The sequence below is a fragment of the Phalangium opilio genome, unplaced genomic scaffold (assembly GCF_054372755.1).
Source record: "Phalangium opilio isolate 3A_F unplaced genomic scaffold, DU_Popi_V2 ptg000045l_1, whole genome shotgun sequence".
Classification (NCBI taxonomy): domain Eukaryota; kingdom Metazoa; phylum Arthropoda; class Arachnida; order Opiliones; family Phalangiidae; genus Phalangium; species Phalangium opilio.
In genome coordinates, this window is record NW_028324168.1 from 7,752,653 (window position 1) to 7,765,975 (window position 13,323).

The 13,323-nt window shown below is 34.1% G+C and overlaps 1 protein-coding gene across 2 annotated transcripts in view; it reads right to left on the reverse strand.

Annotated features, from left to right (window-relative positions):
- The window catches only part of LOC149677234 (uncharacterized), a 241,874-nt gene that overhangs the window by 117,784 nt on the left and 110,767 nt on the right, over nt 1-13,323 (reverse strand). The window contains exon 1 of one of the 2 annotated variants that reach the window (XM_089838261.1): nt 3,584-3,935. The exons of the other annotated variant lie outside the window; for it this stretch is intronic. The gene's annotated coding sequence lies outside the window, so the exon portion shown is untranslated. Of the gene's footprint in view, nt 1-3,583; nt 3,936-13,323 lie in introns of those variants that run through there. 2 annotated transcript variants of the gene reach the window in all.

Genomic DNA, 13,323 nt, shown 5'->3' on the forward strand with positions numbered 1-13,323 from the left:
ATAAGGTTCAACGCCAATGTCAAAACAATGGGAATGAAGAGAAGGAACAAAAAAGTGACGCTGCGACACGCATCCGAGGGTGACCGAGCGAATCGGAAGCCTCCTCGCGATTCTGTCTACACGCGGTATGGTTAAAGGGACATAAGTCGAAACACGCGCGCGAAAATGTTCCCGCCAATTAATGTAATTGTCCGATCCGACAAATTGTCTCGCGGTGATATTACTATATTATCCGGGGGGAGGAAGGGTTTTGAACGCGCGGCGGCAGATTTTCCGCGGGAAAGATTTCGCGCTCATGTAGATAAGTTTAGTTCGCGCCCCGTGATTAGGCACGCTCCAACGAGCCCCTTTTTTTGGTGGTGGTGGTTGGTTTTGTGACGTCAGATACATGGCGTAACGTCGGCATTGGGTGCATGCCGCCGGAGGGGTTCAAACCCCCCATTAACGAGTTGGCAGCACACGAGTATCGTGATTTCCGGCGTGCGAGCTAGCTAGTCTCGCCTTCTTCTAAAGATGATATGATGTTAAGTTGTAGAAAGGTTTTATTAAGTATATGGTCGTAACCGCCGTCGAAAAGCGCTTATTAGGAACGTGGCTATTTCTATTAAAAAGTATATACGTAACAAACGTGATTAAAATTGGATTGGATGGGCCTTTGTTGTTAAAAGGTGATCCGTGCATGCATGCGCTTTGGGAAGCAAAATTAATTTAGGGATGAAAGTGTCACGATGGTGCATGATTAGGTCAAAATTGTCATGGGTGTGGATTGGAGAAATCAGGTGTGATAACTTGAAGGGTTCTGGAAGGAGAAGCGATGAAAGAAAGAATAGGGAGGGTGAAGATAGGGTCAAGATAAAATTGGAACAAGGAAGATGGGAACAAGAGGTTTAGTGGAATAAGGAGGATGGATACAGAGGGGATCAAAAACAGGAACAAGACCTTCAAGGAGTTGCGAAGGTCACTATGAGGAGAGGATATGGGGCAAGGAAGGAAAGGTTATGTAAAATTCATGGGGACAAGCAAATAGATGTCTGCGAGGATTTGCAAGGATGGAGACACGATGAGAAGAGGATTGGGATCATGGTGACGATATCAAATCGATTTTTAATTGGGTAGATCAGCAAACGATTAAAGTATCAAAACCGATTTGGCCGTTTTGAAAATATTATTTGTTTTTAAATGATCGAACATTTGAAAACCACGCATCTATCTTCGCATATTTAATCCAATAAATACAATATTTCTATAATATTTCACCATTTAAAACCCAATTTCAGAAATAAAACCTATTGAGTTAGTTCAAAGGTGAAACGTGATCAACACCGAGCCAACTAAACTTAATTAATAAGCAGTAATTATTAAGGTACAAGTTTTGTCGCCACGCAGCCACGTATGCTGAATTGTAAGTCTTACGCAAGAATACAATCTATTAAGTTCTAAAGAATTGATAATAAGTAGCTAGCGGAGAAACTACCCACTTTTAGAAAAATTATAAATTTGAACCTTAAGCAATATCTTAACCTCATTGATTTCGTATTAATGGGGGCGCGGAGATAAAAGACCAAGTTTTAATGTCTGCGTTCTTTTAAAAAAGAACCCCTCCCCGCCATCGAAATCGTAGAAAAAGAAGGAGAAAACAATACTAGGAAAATAAGGTTAGCTTTTTTATTCACTACACAGAAAAATTACCGTTTTTTAAAAATGTCCCTCCTATTTAGATCTTTGTCTTTTAAAGTTTCAGATTCTTAAATTAAGGGATGGTAACAGTACTTTCGATAACTAATAACATACATTTAAATATAGTAAAAAGGTTTCTCACGTAACCTTCACTTTAAACTGTCCTCCTACTAGTTACGCACGTGTCTTTGAAACCCATTATATCTTTTGTTTAAATTCAAAATTTTCAGAAAAAAAATTCAAAAAATAAAATAAAGTGCAAGGATATTTGACTCAACCTAAATTCAAAATTGGAACTTTTCTTCTGATGTTTATTTTGAAAAAAAGCTATTATAAATAATATTATAATTCAAAAATTTGGGTAGTACCTTAACTGAATAATGAAGTCAAAATAGCGAACGCGGCCTTTATCACATTCACAACTGATTTTTGGTTTTTTTTAAAAAAAGGGGGATATATTATTTTAGTCAGAAAATTGTACCAATCGCCTTAAGGGATTCTTTGCAGTAGAAAAATACTTAAAAGACAAATTAATATTCGGGCTAATAGAAAACGCGAAAAGGAATTTAAGAACATCAAAGCTAAAGAAGTACACGTTGGTCAATAAGAATTTCGCAGTAATACGTCTCAATTATATTGTTCTTACGAAGTATTTTCTAGACTAACTAATACAGCTTCAGGCTTAAAATATATACATACAGAGATAACAGAATTTGGTCTCTCCGCAGTGTATCATTTCTACGAAAATATCGTGCCTATTTAAGATATGCGGGTCGAAAGATATAGTTGTTTCAATCCCTTTAAACAAAATGTTAACTTAATTTCGTCTCAGTTATAAATGCAGCGTAGTTAACGATAGAACCAGTGTTACACTGTAGCTTTATTTGCACACGTTTCAATGCACGGTGTAAACTCGAGGTGAAATGGAGTGATCTCCGATACAAGTTAAAGACTAGTGACCCTCATGTTTCAATAATATAGCCTACAGGCTCAAACCGGATTTATTAAGAAACAATTGAGCTATGACTTGATTTGAAAATTCCGACGTTAATTTATGATTTTAACTAAATCACTTGTATGCTTTTTTTTGACTTTCATAACACATTTCTTATGATTACTTTTAAATCTCAAAAAAGTGTCCTCGGTTTAATTGCTTCACGTACAAAGAGATCTAGTTAATTTTAAAGAAAATTATATTTCATTTAATAAGTCTGCCATAAATTAAGGCCAGATTATGAGTTGGAAATGTTATATGACATTATGCCATAACTGTTTCCAAGTTATGATTTGAGTGTTTTACGGATTTAAATTTATAAATTTTTCGAAAGGAAATATACTCAAAATGGCTGTCGTCTGCTAGAAATGTAAGCTCAATAAATGGTTAATTTACCTTCTCAACATTGTGAGTTAAGCTACGCTAAACGACAGATGTAAGCGGACTACTACGTATCTCGCAGTTAAGCCTAATTTTCACTCTGGTGATCAGTGAATGACGTGAACTCAGCTACAATGTTTACATTCAGTGTTTAAAAGACGAGCTAGCTAAGCCTAACGGAATTCAGTAGGTGGTCTAGAAGAGGCGCGAGATTTAACGTAGCCTATACGCATCGTCATCTTAAGTAAGAAAGAAGATTTTTAAAAAGTGTATATGTAGATGATGCTATATTACAAACACGAAGGAAAAATAAGTTATTTCCGGAGTAAGGATAGGTACGGGAGCCAAAATACTCCGCGCGTTATGTCTTGATACTAACACTTCACCTACCAAACCCATCCCCTTTAAAACGGTTGGTCTATACTGTTAAGCCTAAAATATTCAAACCCACATGATTAGGCTTAGAAAATTTAAATTAACTTTGAACCCAATCATAATCATCGAATCAAGTATACAACAACAACAACTCACCAAAAATGTCAAACACCTTCCGTACAAGTATGCCACGTGACCGTATTTAAACTAGAAAGTAAAACCAGCGCGAGAAAAGGCGCGAAATTATGGGAATTCCCGCAAAAATTCCGCGTGAGCAAGAAGCGCGCGTGAAATTTCGCGCCTCTACAGTTTATACGACGTTCAACACTCGCGCGTGTAAACTCGACTATGAATAATATTAACAGAATTACACGTGGATTTTATTTTGGCGCCTTTTTAGACGTAAATTTAGGTGTAACGCTACGATTAAACGCGGTGTTATATAGACATGAGCAACACGCGTTACGTTCAAAGTAACTTGCCCGTAAAAACTATACAGTTTTCTACAGGAGTTGACTTTGTGAGACACGGAAAAGGCAGGCTTTAGCCGGAGATCAGACGTAACGTTCGTAAGACCCGGTCGGTCGTACGTCGTAAGAATCCAAGTTTTTCCTTATTGAGTCCCCCCCCCGTTTAAATTATTCACCCCTCCCCCTGATTTCTTAGCAGCTACTATCCCTCCTAGACTCAAAGACGTTCTTTTAAAAAAATAGGATTTTTTCTTCTTTCTTATGTTATGGTTTTAATTATTGGAAAATATTTCTTTGGAAAATGATATACCCGTATCGGCATTCTGAATTTATTTAATTATCTCTTGATTATTGGAAATATTCCTAGTACAGAATCTAACTACATTTTGCCATCCGGGCCACTGTTTATTAATTAATTAAGAAACTGTAATACAATTATCTCTAATTTAATTAAGGGTCATCCATAAAACAATCAAACTATTAATATTTATTCCGCTTAATTTTAATGTTAGTTCAATACTCCTGTATGAATTGAGTGAACTCATATCAGCGCTAAATTTCTTAAGAAAGCCGCGGTCTAATTAATACTCTTTACCTTCCCCCATAAATATAATACATCCTAATCAAATCACGTGATTAAAAAATTGTCCAATTGGAAAAATTTAAAATTTGTCATTGTTACGAGGATACCACCTGTTATATAGAAAAAAAACTAGTTCTTTTTTTCTTTAATTTTTATGGAATAAATTATGAAAGGTTTATTCTAGAAGGGAGGTTTTTATTTTCTAACTTAAGAAAAAGGCGAGAAATTCTTGATTTTTATCAAAATGCCTCAACTGTTAAAACACGGGCGTCAACGTTAAATATTACGTACAGAAGAAAGTTAAATTTAAAGTGGTGTTCCGCAAATTTTCGGCAACCTTTTATTTTTTTAAACCTATTTTTGCAAGGTCGTTTTTATTATGATTGGCATCCTTTTTTTATTTAATTTTTATAAAGCTGTATTTAAAATATTAAAGCCTAAATTGTTAAAAGAAAAAAAAAACGGGGTTGAGTTGAACTATTTGAATATACCTAGATGGTTTTGCAATGATAAGAATCATATTAATATGACAGATTTGAATATACGATACAAATCTAAGCTTTCTACTTAAAACGCGTCACAGTGGCGCTTTAACAACTATCAACCCTTTCTCATTTAATTTTTATTAATTAAAATTTACGTAACGCTTTAGATGTTATGGTGTTTCCCCTGTCAGGTCCGATATTAATCCGAACTTAATTCGAAAAAGCTAAGCCCTCGATGGTTAAATCCATCCCATCTTATTCCAACAATTAAATTCAAATATTTATATAAAATAACCACATCATTTCTTGTCTAATTAATTCCTACTAACTATTCACATCAATTCCAAACTAGGATACGCTAATAAATCAAAACCACTTAGCCAAAACTATCAACAAAAAAAGAAAAGGTTTTTAAAGTGCCATTCTTAAAACGAAAAGATAGACAACGTCTTGGGTCTTAAGTTATATAAGAAAAATAATATAAAGACAGGTTGTAAAAGATTTTTAAGTTCTGAGCTTGCACAATAATAAGAATATTTTAAAAACGATCTATAGCTTCATCCCCAAGAAAGAACAAATGAAACAAAAATCCGGAAGACTGATAGACGTGGTGGATGCCTACGTTATGTAGCTTTAGTATATTTTGAACAAAATCAGCGTGGGTAGTTAACAATGAAATACAAAAACCAGTAGTTAAAAAAACCTGCGCGGCAGAAGAATGCATTAATAATGTATATACACATATACTGGCGGATCGAGTGGTTGGATCCCTTTTAGTTTCCAAGATATTTTCAACAAAGAGCAGATGAAAATCATTATTTGGACTTGAATCCACCATCCAAATCTATTGTCTCTCTTTCAAAATCATCTATGTATTAGGTTCGTAGTATCTGTACTATTCAATCTTCTTCCAGTTAAAATTTGAAATTCCCGCAATATTTGTTCGTATAATAGAAATAGAGTAAATATACCAGCAACATCATTATGATTTTTGCTACGCAGTTAGTTTTGCAATATCCCTTTAAAAACAAAGATAAGTCCGTAATAACCACTACTTGGGTCCCACCCCTAGGGAAATTCTTGCGAAAAAAGACACTTTGAACAGTTATAAGCAAGCTTTACGAACCGCATTCTTTCTAAATCCATCCCCACGTACATGGTGTGGTTTAGAAGATAGGACCGCGCGTGAAAAAGGCAATTACAAATCTGTCTATTCTATGATCTCGCAATGAAAATATGGCCAAATCGAAAAACTAATTCTTTGGAACGCTAGCTCGGGAAAAAAAAAACAAGAAAAATTGATTTCTTCCCTCCACACGGTTCGAGTTATGTTAAAACAAACCCTTAGTGGAAATGATAAAAAATGTTGTTTTTCTTTGGGAACTTACAGGGGGCTAACTTTAGTGGAACAATAATTCTTCTTACCGAATCTTTTTCTTGTTTTTTTTTTTTTTTTTGCCCCAAAACCAGACCTAACTAAAATAATGCCTGAAGAGAAAGAGACCCCATCGGGGCCAATAATGCCTTTCGCCTAACCTTTAAGGGTGTACCCCATAATGGTTTTCCCTTTAAATCAAAATACACACACTAGATGGCATGGTTGAGAAAAATAGGTTCTGAGGAATATTTGGTAGGAAGTACTTAATTTAAATACTTAGACTTAATTGATTATAATGAAACTTCGGAAGTTAATCATTGGATAGTTACTTGTTGATTTAAAATTATTCCTGAACACAAATTCGCTGTAGATTTTTAGTTATTAGATTCAGTAAACCTTCGAAAAAACAATTATTTTTCTATGGGACGCTAAGCCTAAAAGACTAGGTGGTTCTGGTCCGCTCTTATCTACCTACCAAGTAGGTGAATGTTGGGGCCAGGAAATCGTACCTTCACTAAAATCTTTCCAACCCTAAGTTTCTCATCTAAAAACCTATGGCTATACGCAATGGGTATAATAATGACGAATTTCCGAGGAAGGGCGCACTACAGAGAGCACTCGCTTCGAATTTATGACCTCTGTTTCTTCGTTTCGTGGGTATATTTCTCTCTTATGTTCAGTGCGCCAAACACGCGTTTCAGCTTCATATTGTTTTACCAAGCGGGTCTGGCTCGCCGTGGAAATGATGGCTCGGCATCTAGCAAATGTTTGTCTTTGGTTAGAGAATAATATATGGCCAGAAGTGAATAAGAAATGGGTGGATGTCGGGTAGTATAGCTCAAACACTTGACTCGACTCGGGGGGAAAGGAAATTTGACTTGCCTGAGCCCGAACTAGCGGATAATTTATACTCTATAACCGAGGTTAATGTATCGCCTATGTTTCATGCTAGGTTGGCTTCCAAGGAGGGATTATCTCGGGGTAATATATGGATACAACTATTATCTAAGGTAACAATGTGATTGCGAGAAATATGGCGAGACTTAAGGAGTCCTGTGGTAAGTAAGGATCACCTATGACGTCTAGAAAGAACTTTGTGTTCCTTTGAAAAGAAAATCAACACTGAAATATCGAATTAACATTTTCAGTAATTGTTTTGTACTAGTGATTGATTTGACCAATGAATTCAGCTGGTAAAAATAAACAAACATATATACAGAATATTTGTTGACATGATTCATGACCTTACTGTGCAATGTAGAAGATAGTGACTCAAAAGACAATTTCCTATTTTGTTATTTAATAAATAAATAAATTTTCCAAAAATTAAAACCAAAGTTCAGAATCAAGACTGGTTGTTGAACAAAGAACGGTGATTGAAACACACACCTAACTTCTGAACAAGACAGCAATAGCTTAACTTGATTATCCTTTTCTTCCTTGTACAGCATACAAGAGAGAGTTCAACCTCCCACGCGATTATGCAAATTAATTTAAATAATAGACAGACAATAAGATCCCCCTTAACTACTTTGAACTGCTTTGCGAATAAAAACATGAAACTAGTCACGAATTATCGAAAGATGATGTCCTACCAAAAACAAAAAACAAAAAAAAAATCCATTCCTCCCCCTCGCTGAAGTTTTTCAAGGTTAGAAAGAACCAAAGCCAGGGCCTAAAAGCATTATATTTAAATATACCTTTCCGTTCAGTGTCTCAACCTTAAACTCTAGCGCATTCTTGAATTAAAAAGCATCATTAAATATCCTCGCCCCCTAATAACGATCAACAATTCAATAATATCTGAAGTATATTTTTTAAAAATTATAGAATGACACATAAGATCAAAGACGATTCGTATACTTATTAAATTAAATTACATAAACCCTGTAATAACGTCAGTTTTATCTACTTTAATACCGGTTGCTAAAGACAAAGATGACGCCGCCGCCTGAGGAACTTGGCCATCTTTTTTTTCTCTTCCCGAAACCTACGCGTATTTTACATTTTAAATTCAATTAAAAATGGCCAAGACTATCGAACTTGAAAAAAAAAAAAAATTGAAAATTCCTTCCTGAAGAGAATTAAGAAAGAATTTTTTTTTTAAATTTCCAAGAAAAGAATTTATCCTTTTAAAGTATATAAGTCCTGATTGTAATCGACGTTTACGAGCTAAGATAGTATGAACAAGAAGAGCGCAAAATCGAAGTATAAGAAGACAAGTGGATTTGGAACATCAGGGCTTTCGGAAATATCTTGGAAAATATACCTTAAAGCGTTTGTAGAAAAACATTTTCGACTTGGACACGTACAATAAGATGCCGGGCATAAAAAAAATCCGTTTTTCTTTAAATCTTTCATGGTTCAAGGGATGGTGAAAAATTGTCAAGTGACCCTATACGTCCATTGGATAAGTCAGGTTTTCAAATGTTTTATATTGAAAAGTTCACAATTCAATCGAATCAGTAGAGGTCCTCAACAACTTTGAATTATGACCTTGAACATAACGTTCAAGGACATCCGTTTCGTAACTTGGGCATGAGTTAACCTAACCTTATCGACATACCAGAAAGATAAATACGAGATCAGTAGAGGTTATGTACAACTTTGAATGGCCATCTTGACCTTGACGGACAGTGAATGAGTAATGTTTTGCAAGGTAAATGCATACTGTTAGAGCGAAGTTGAGCGTTAAAATTAGACCATATCATATCAGAGACACATGCTTGCGTGGTAAACTGGGTAAAATTAAACATTTGCTTTACACACTACCTTTAAAATCCTTGTAGTTAAGCAACGTACAATTCGTACAGGACAGTATATAGAGAAGTTGAATAATGATGGTAGAAGAATATTATTTAAAAGAGTATATAGAATCTTGAAGAAAAAAATGTCACCCATAACTTTGTGACAATTTAAGCCCGGTCCTAACCATAACCCATTTCTTACGGAATATTTTTATCAGTTTGACATTTAGCCTGAGTTTTACCTTCTTCTCTTAATAGTAATTAATAGTTCCACTGGCTTTAGTGTACATGCAGTCCTAAGATTATAAAGGCTCATCCGGGCTCTCATTCTTAATGGTATCTGGTAAAGTATCGGTATTATACAATCGAAGAATTTGAGATTTTAAAAATGATTTTCGCACGAAGGTTTCCCCGCATGATTTAAGTCCGTTACCGCGTAATCTTTGTTCAATAAACTGAATCAGAATCTTGACAAATAATAATATTTAAGAGAGATGGCCACGATAACAAATATGTCTTTTAAAACGTATTAAAGAAAATAATTCATAATTGAAAAAGATACCTAAGTATTAAAATTTCACTTCATTAGAAACTTCAGTTTGTTAACAAACATTTTGTAAATCCAATTCTTACTGTTCAACGATGATCTAATAAGAAATTTTGGAATAGAAGGATGGAATCGTACATAAAGCTCGTATTTCAAAGAGGCCTCTCATTGGTATTTAGTTTTTTTCATCTTCGTCTTTTAGTTCTTACGTTTGCAATTTCTTTTGGAGTGCAGTGGCCCCGTATGTCCCTATCTTTAGGATTAAAGCCATTTTCGTGATAATACATTAAAACCCATAAAAGAAGAGGCTACAGTCGGGATTGGGATGCGATTCTTTCCACAGATTTAAAAGAAATCCGAATCAAATTCTGCCATATAGATTGAACCACCGAACTGGTTCAAAGTTCTTATAAAAAAAAGTTCAATTTTAACCTCACTCCAGAAAAAAAGGGAGAAAAATCTATTTTTTTCACCATTTTTACGTCCTCATCGTGACATAACGAGTTATTATTGGATAAGGTCCGTAATAACGGGGAGTCGGAAAGTTGCCATTTTCAAGAAATAATTAAGAATTTCCAGCTTTTTAACTGCAACATTTTGAAGTAGTTTCGTCTATTTCAGATATATTTCGCACCTGATCGAACTCTTTTTTTTATAATTTCTTAAAAAGATAGTGGAAATTTTTGATAGACTAATTGAAAAACTGGATTTCCGTGCGTCAGATTCTAGTTTTATTGCACACACTAAAAAAAGGGGTTTCAAATTGAAAATACTATAGGCACAATGTTACGTTATGTTAATTCAGCTTGGATAAAATACATGGATGGTGATTTGACCACATTGCAGATTCTGTATTTAAAAAAAACCCTCGAGATTGTAACATTTCAAGCAAAGTTTCAACAGTATCACGAGTAAAGTAGCCGGCAGATTAGAGCGAAAAATGTATGGTGTTGAAACATTTTTGCAATGTCAGATATAGCATGAAATTTGCATTTTTTCATGTTGTAAAAATGTTTTAAAATTACTCTAAACCAAAATATAAACATTCTGCGCACACTGAAAGAATTTAAATTACTCTAATTTCAAATTTATGTTCAATTAAAGTGAATAATTTGGCACATCTAGACCAATTTGGGAGTTTCTTCGACAATTTCGTTATCATAATGATCCCCAAATGGGGATATATACCGATAAAGTTTTAGACTTGGAAGCAAATTTTGCGTAAGATTAGATATTTTGAAACTAGACCTGTTTTTTATTTAATTTAATTTTAGGAAATGATAAGCTTTATCTATAAAAATTTACTAATTAACGTGTCTATTTTTAGCTTCTGTCTACTTGGTTTCTTTCAGTATTGCTAGAGTATTGCTCTTTGAACATATTATACTGTAGTCCCTAATACAAAATCATTGCAATTAGCATTGCAGCCGAAATTAATTACAATATACTTAATTTCTTAATTACGACCACAAATATTTTTCTCCGAAAGCATCCCTGAATCCAACTAGGTAAATTAGCTGCTTATAACATTTAAGTTCAAAGTTCAATGTCTTACGTTAAACTAAATACATTTAATCTACGCTTTAAAATCAACTTAATTAAAGAAAATAAAAACAAAAAATATGAACTTGGAATTTAACTAAAGATAGCAACACTAATCCATCAAATACATAAATTATTTAGAAAATACTGTAAAATACAGCAGATAAAAAAACTAATATCCCAAGGCATATAATGCATGCATGCAGATATATCAAAAATTATCTTTTAAACTTATTAAAAACAGATACTCCGGGTTCAATGTTGATACAGTCCGAGTCTTAACAATTTAAAGAATATTTGTCGTTTAGCAAAAAAAACTAGTTTTTAAGCTCAATTCCTCGTTACATTACGATTAAACCGAGGGGTGAGATATTTCCCAAGGTTGTTTAGAGAGTTACAAGGGGGAAATATCGTAACGAGAATTAAAAGTGTCCATTCTCTGGGTTAAGGAGGTTCGTCCTAATCCATCTATTTAATCTACCGCTTAGATCTCTCCGAGTTTAGACTTTTCAAATGAATTATAAGCGCTAGTGGCGACACCTTGGGCTCGAGAATGGAATTACGTCTATTACGATGTTGGAAAGAAATGGGGTATATTTTTTGGGATGATTTTAATTCTTAAAGACTTCGAAATGGGCGGGTAAACGAATTTATTCGTCCTTTTTAAAATCTAATTAATAAGTAGATAAGTTCAATAGCGCCAACCGGTATATACCCGCCAGTTAATCTCTCTCTCTCTCTTTCGTAATTATATAAAGCCAGCTAGGTTTCGGGCAAAAATTTTATTTTAACTTCCTATTTCAGGTATTTTTAAGCAAAATTTTGAAGTATAAGAACATCGCTTAAATAGTGAGAACACAAGAGTTCGAAGATAATGGTTTTTAACCCGCGTCATTTGAAGATATGTGATGGGAATTGAGATTTTTGCACTAATTACGATTGATTTAACTGGTTATTTTGGTTTAAAATGGCTTTTTCGTGTAATCCAAAGAGATTTTTTTTTTAAAGTTCAGTATCCTTAAAGTTGAATTAATTCCAAAAAGAAAAACATTACTATGATCAATTAAGAACTAAATTGAACTTTGAAACGTGCTTCTAATAGATTCGAAAAATCACATCCCTTCATGAGAGTAGTGACACCTTGCAAACAACTGAAAATTTCAAATTTCCTAAATTAATTATTTTAATTGCACCCTTAAGGAGCACGTGCAAAGCAAACAATAATCTGACATCATTACATCACTCCATCATGGGCCTAAAATTTAAATTAACCAAAGACAAAATCAATTTGTAGACAGAAGTTGAAGTTGGGAGTTAAAGTTGTTCTAAACAACCTTGAATTTATTTTGTCGATTTCTCGATAAAAGGTGAACTCTGTTTAAACCCTAAAATCCAGAGTCCTAACATACCACACTTATGGTATGTACAAAAGAATGGCTTTTTTTCCTCACCGACCCCAAGAGGCCCGCAAGGAAACTTAAGGGTAAAAAAAAATTCCTGGGGATATCACTATGGCGTTACATAACGAGATGCGTTATAGACAAGTTAAGCAAATACCGTACGTTTTCTGGGGGATTTGTACGACGAAGAGATTATCTTATTTTAACCTGTCTATTTACCATAAAGTTAAATTTTGGAGTGCGGACTCCAAAATGGAGAAAATACGCCTGTCTAATAAAAATACATACTTGGTATATAACAATGTAAAGTTAAGATAGACACCACGTGGTTATTTTATTGCCACTATAATAACTGGTTTCTTTTAGCATTGAATGTTTATTTTAAGACAAAAGTATTGTCGAATGGGTTACGTCAAGACCCAAGGCCCAAGGGTTAGACGAATATTTTAACAAGACAATCACGTTTTCGACAAAAGCTAAAATCCCAACACTACAGTCGTAAAATTTAAGGAAAATAATCTTTAAAACCTTTTTCTACCTTTTTTCTTTTAATATTTATTTCTTTCCTATTACTATAAAATTCGTAAGACATCATAAATTTTTATTTGTATTCCTGATATTTCTTAATTTTCAGGGCCCGAACCGGTATTTATCGTTTACATTTTGTATTAAAGGGACGCTGAAGCTTCGAAAGTGTATTGTCCGATTAAGTTTCGCGAGCTCACATTGATCTATCCCACAATT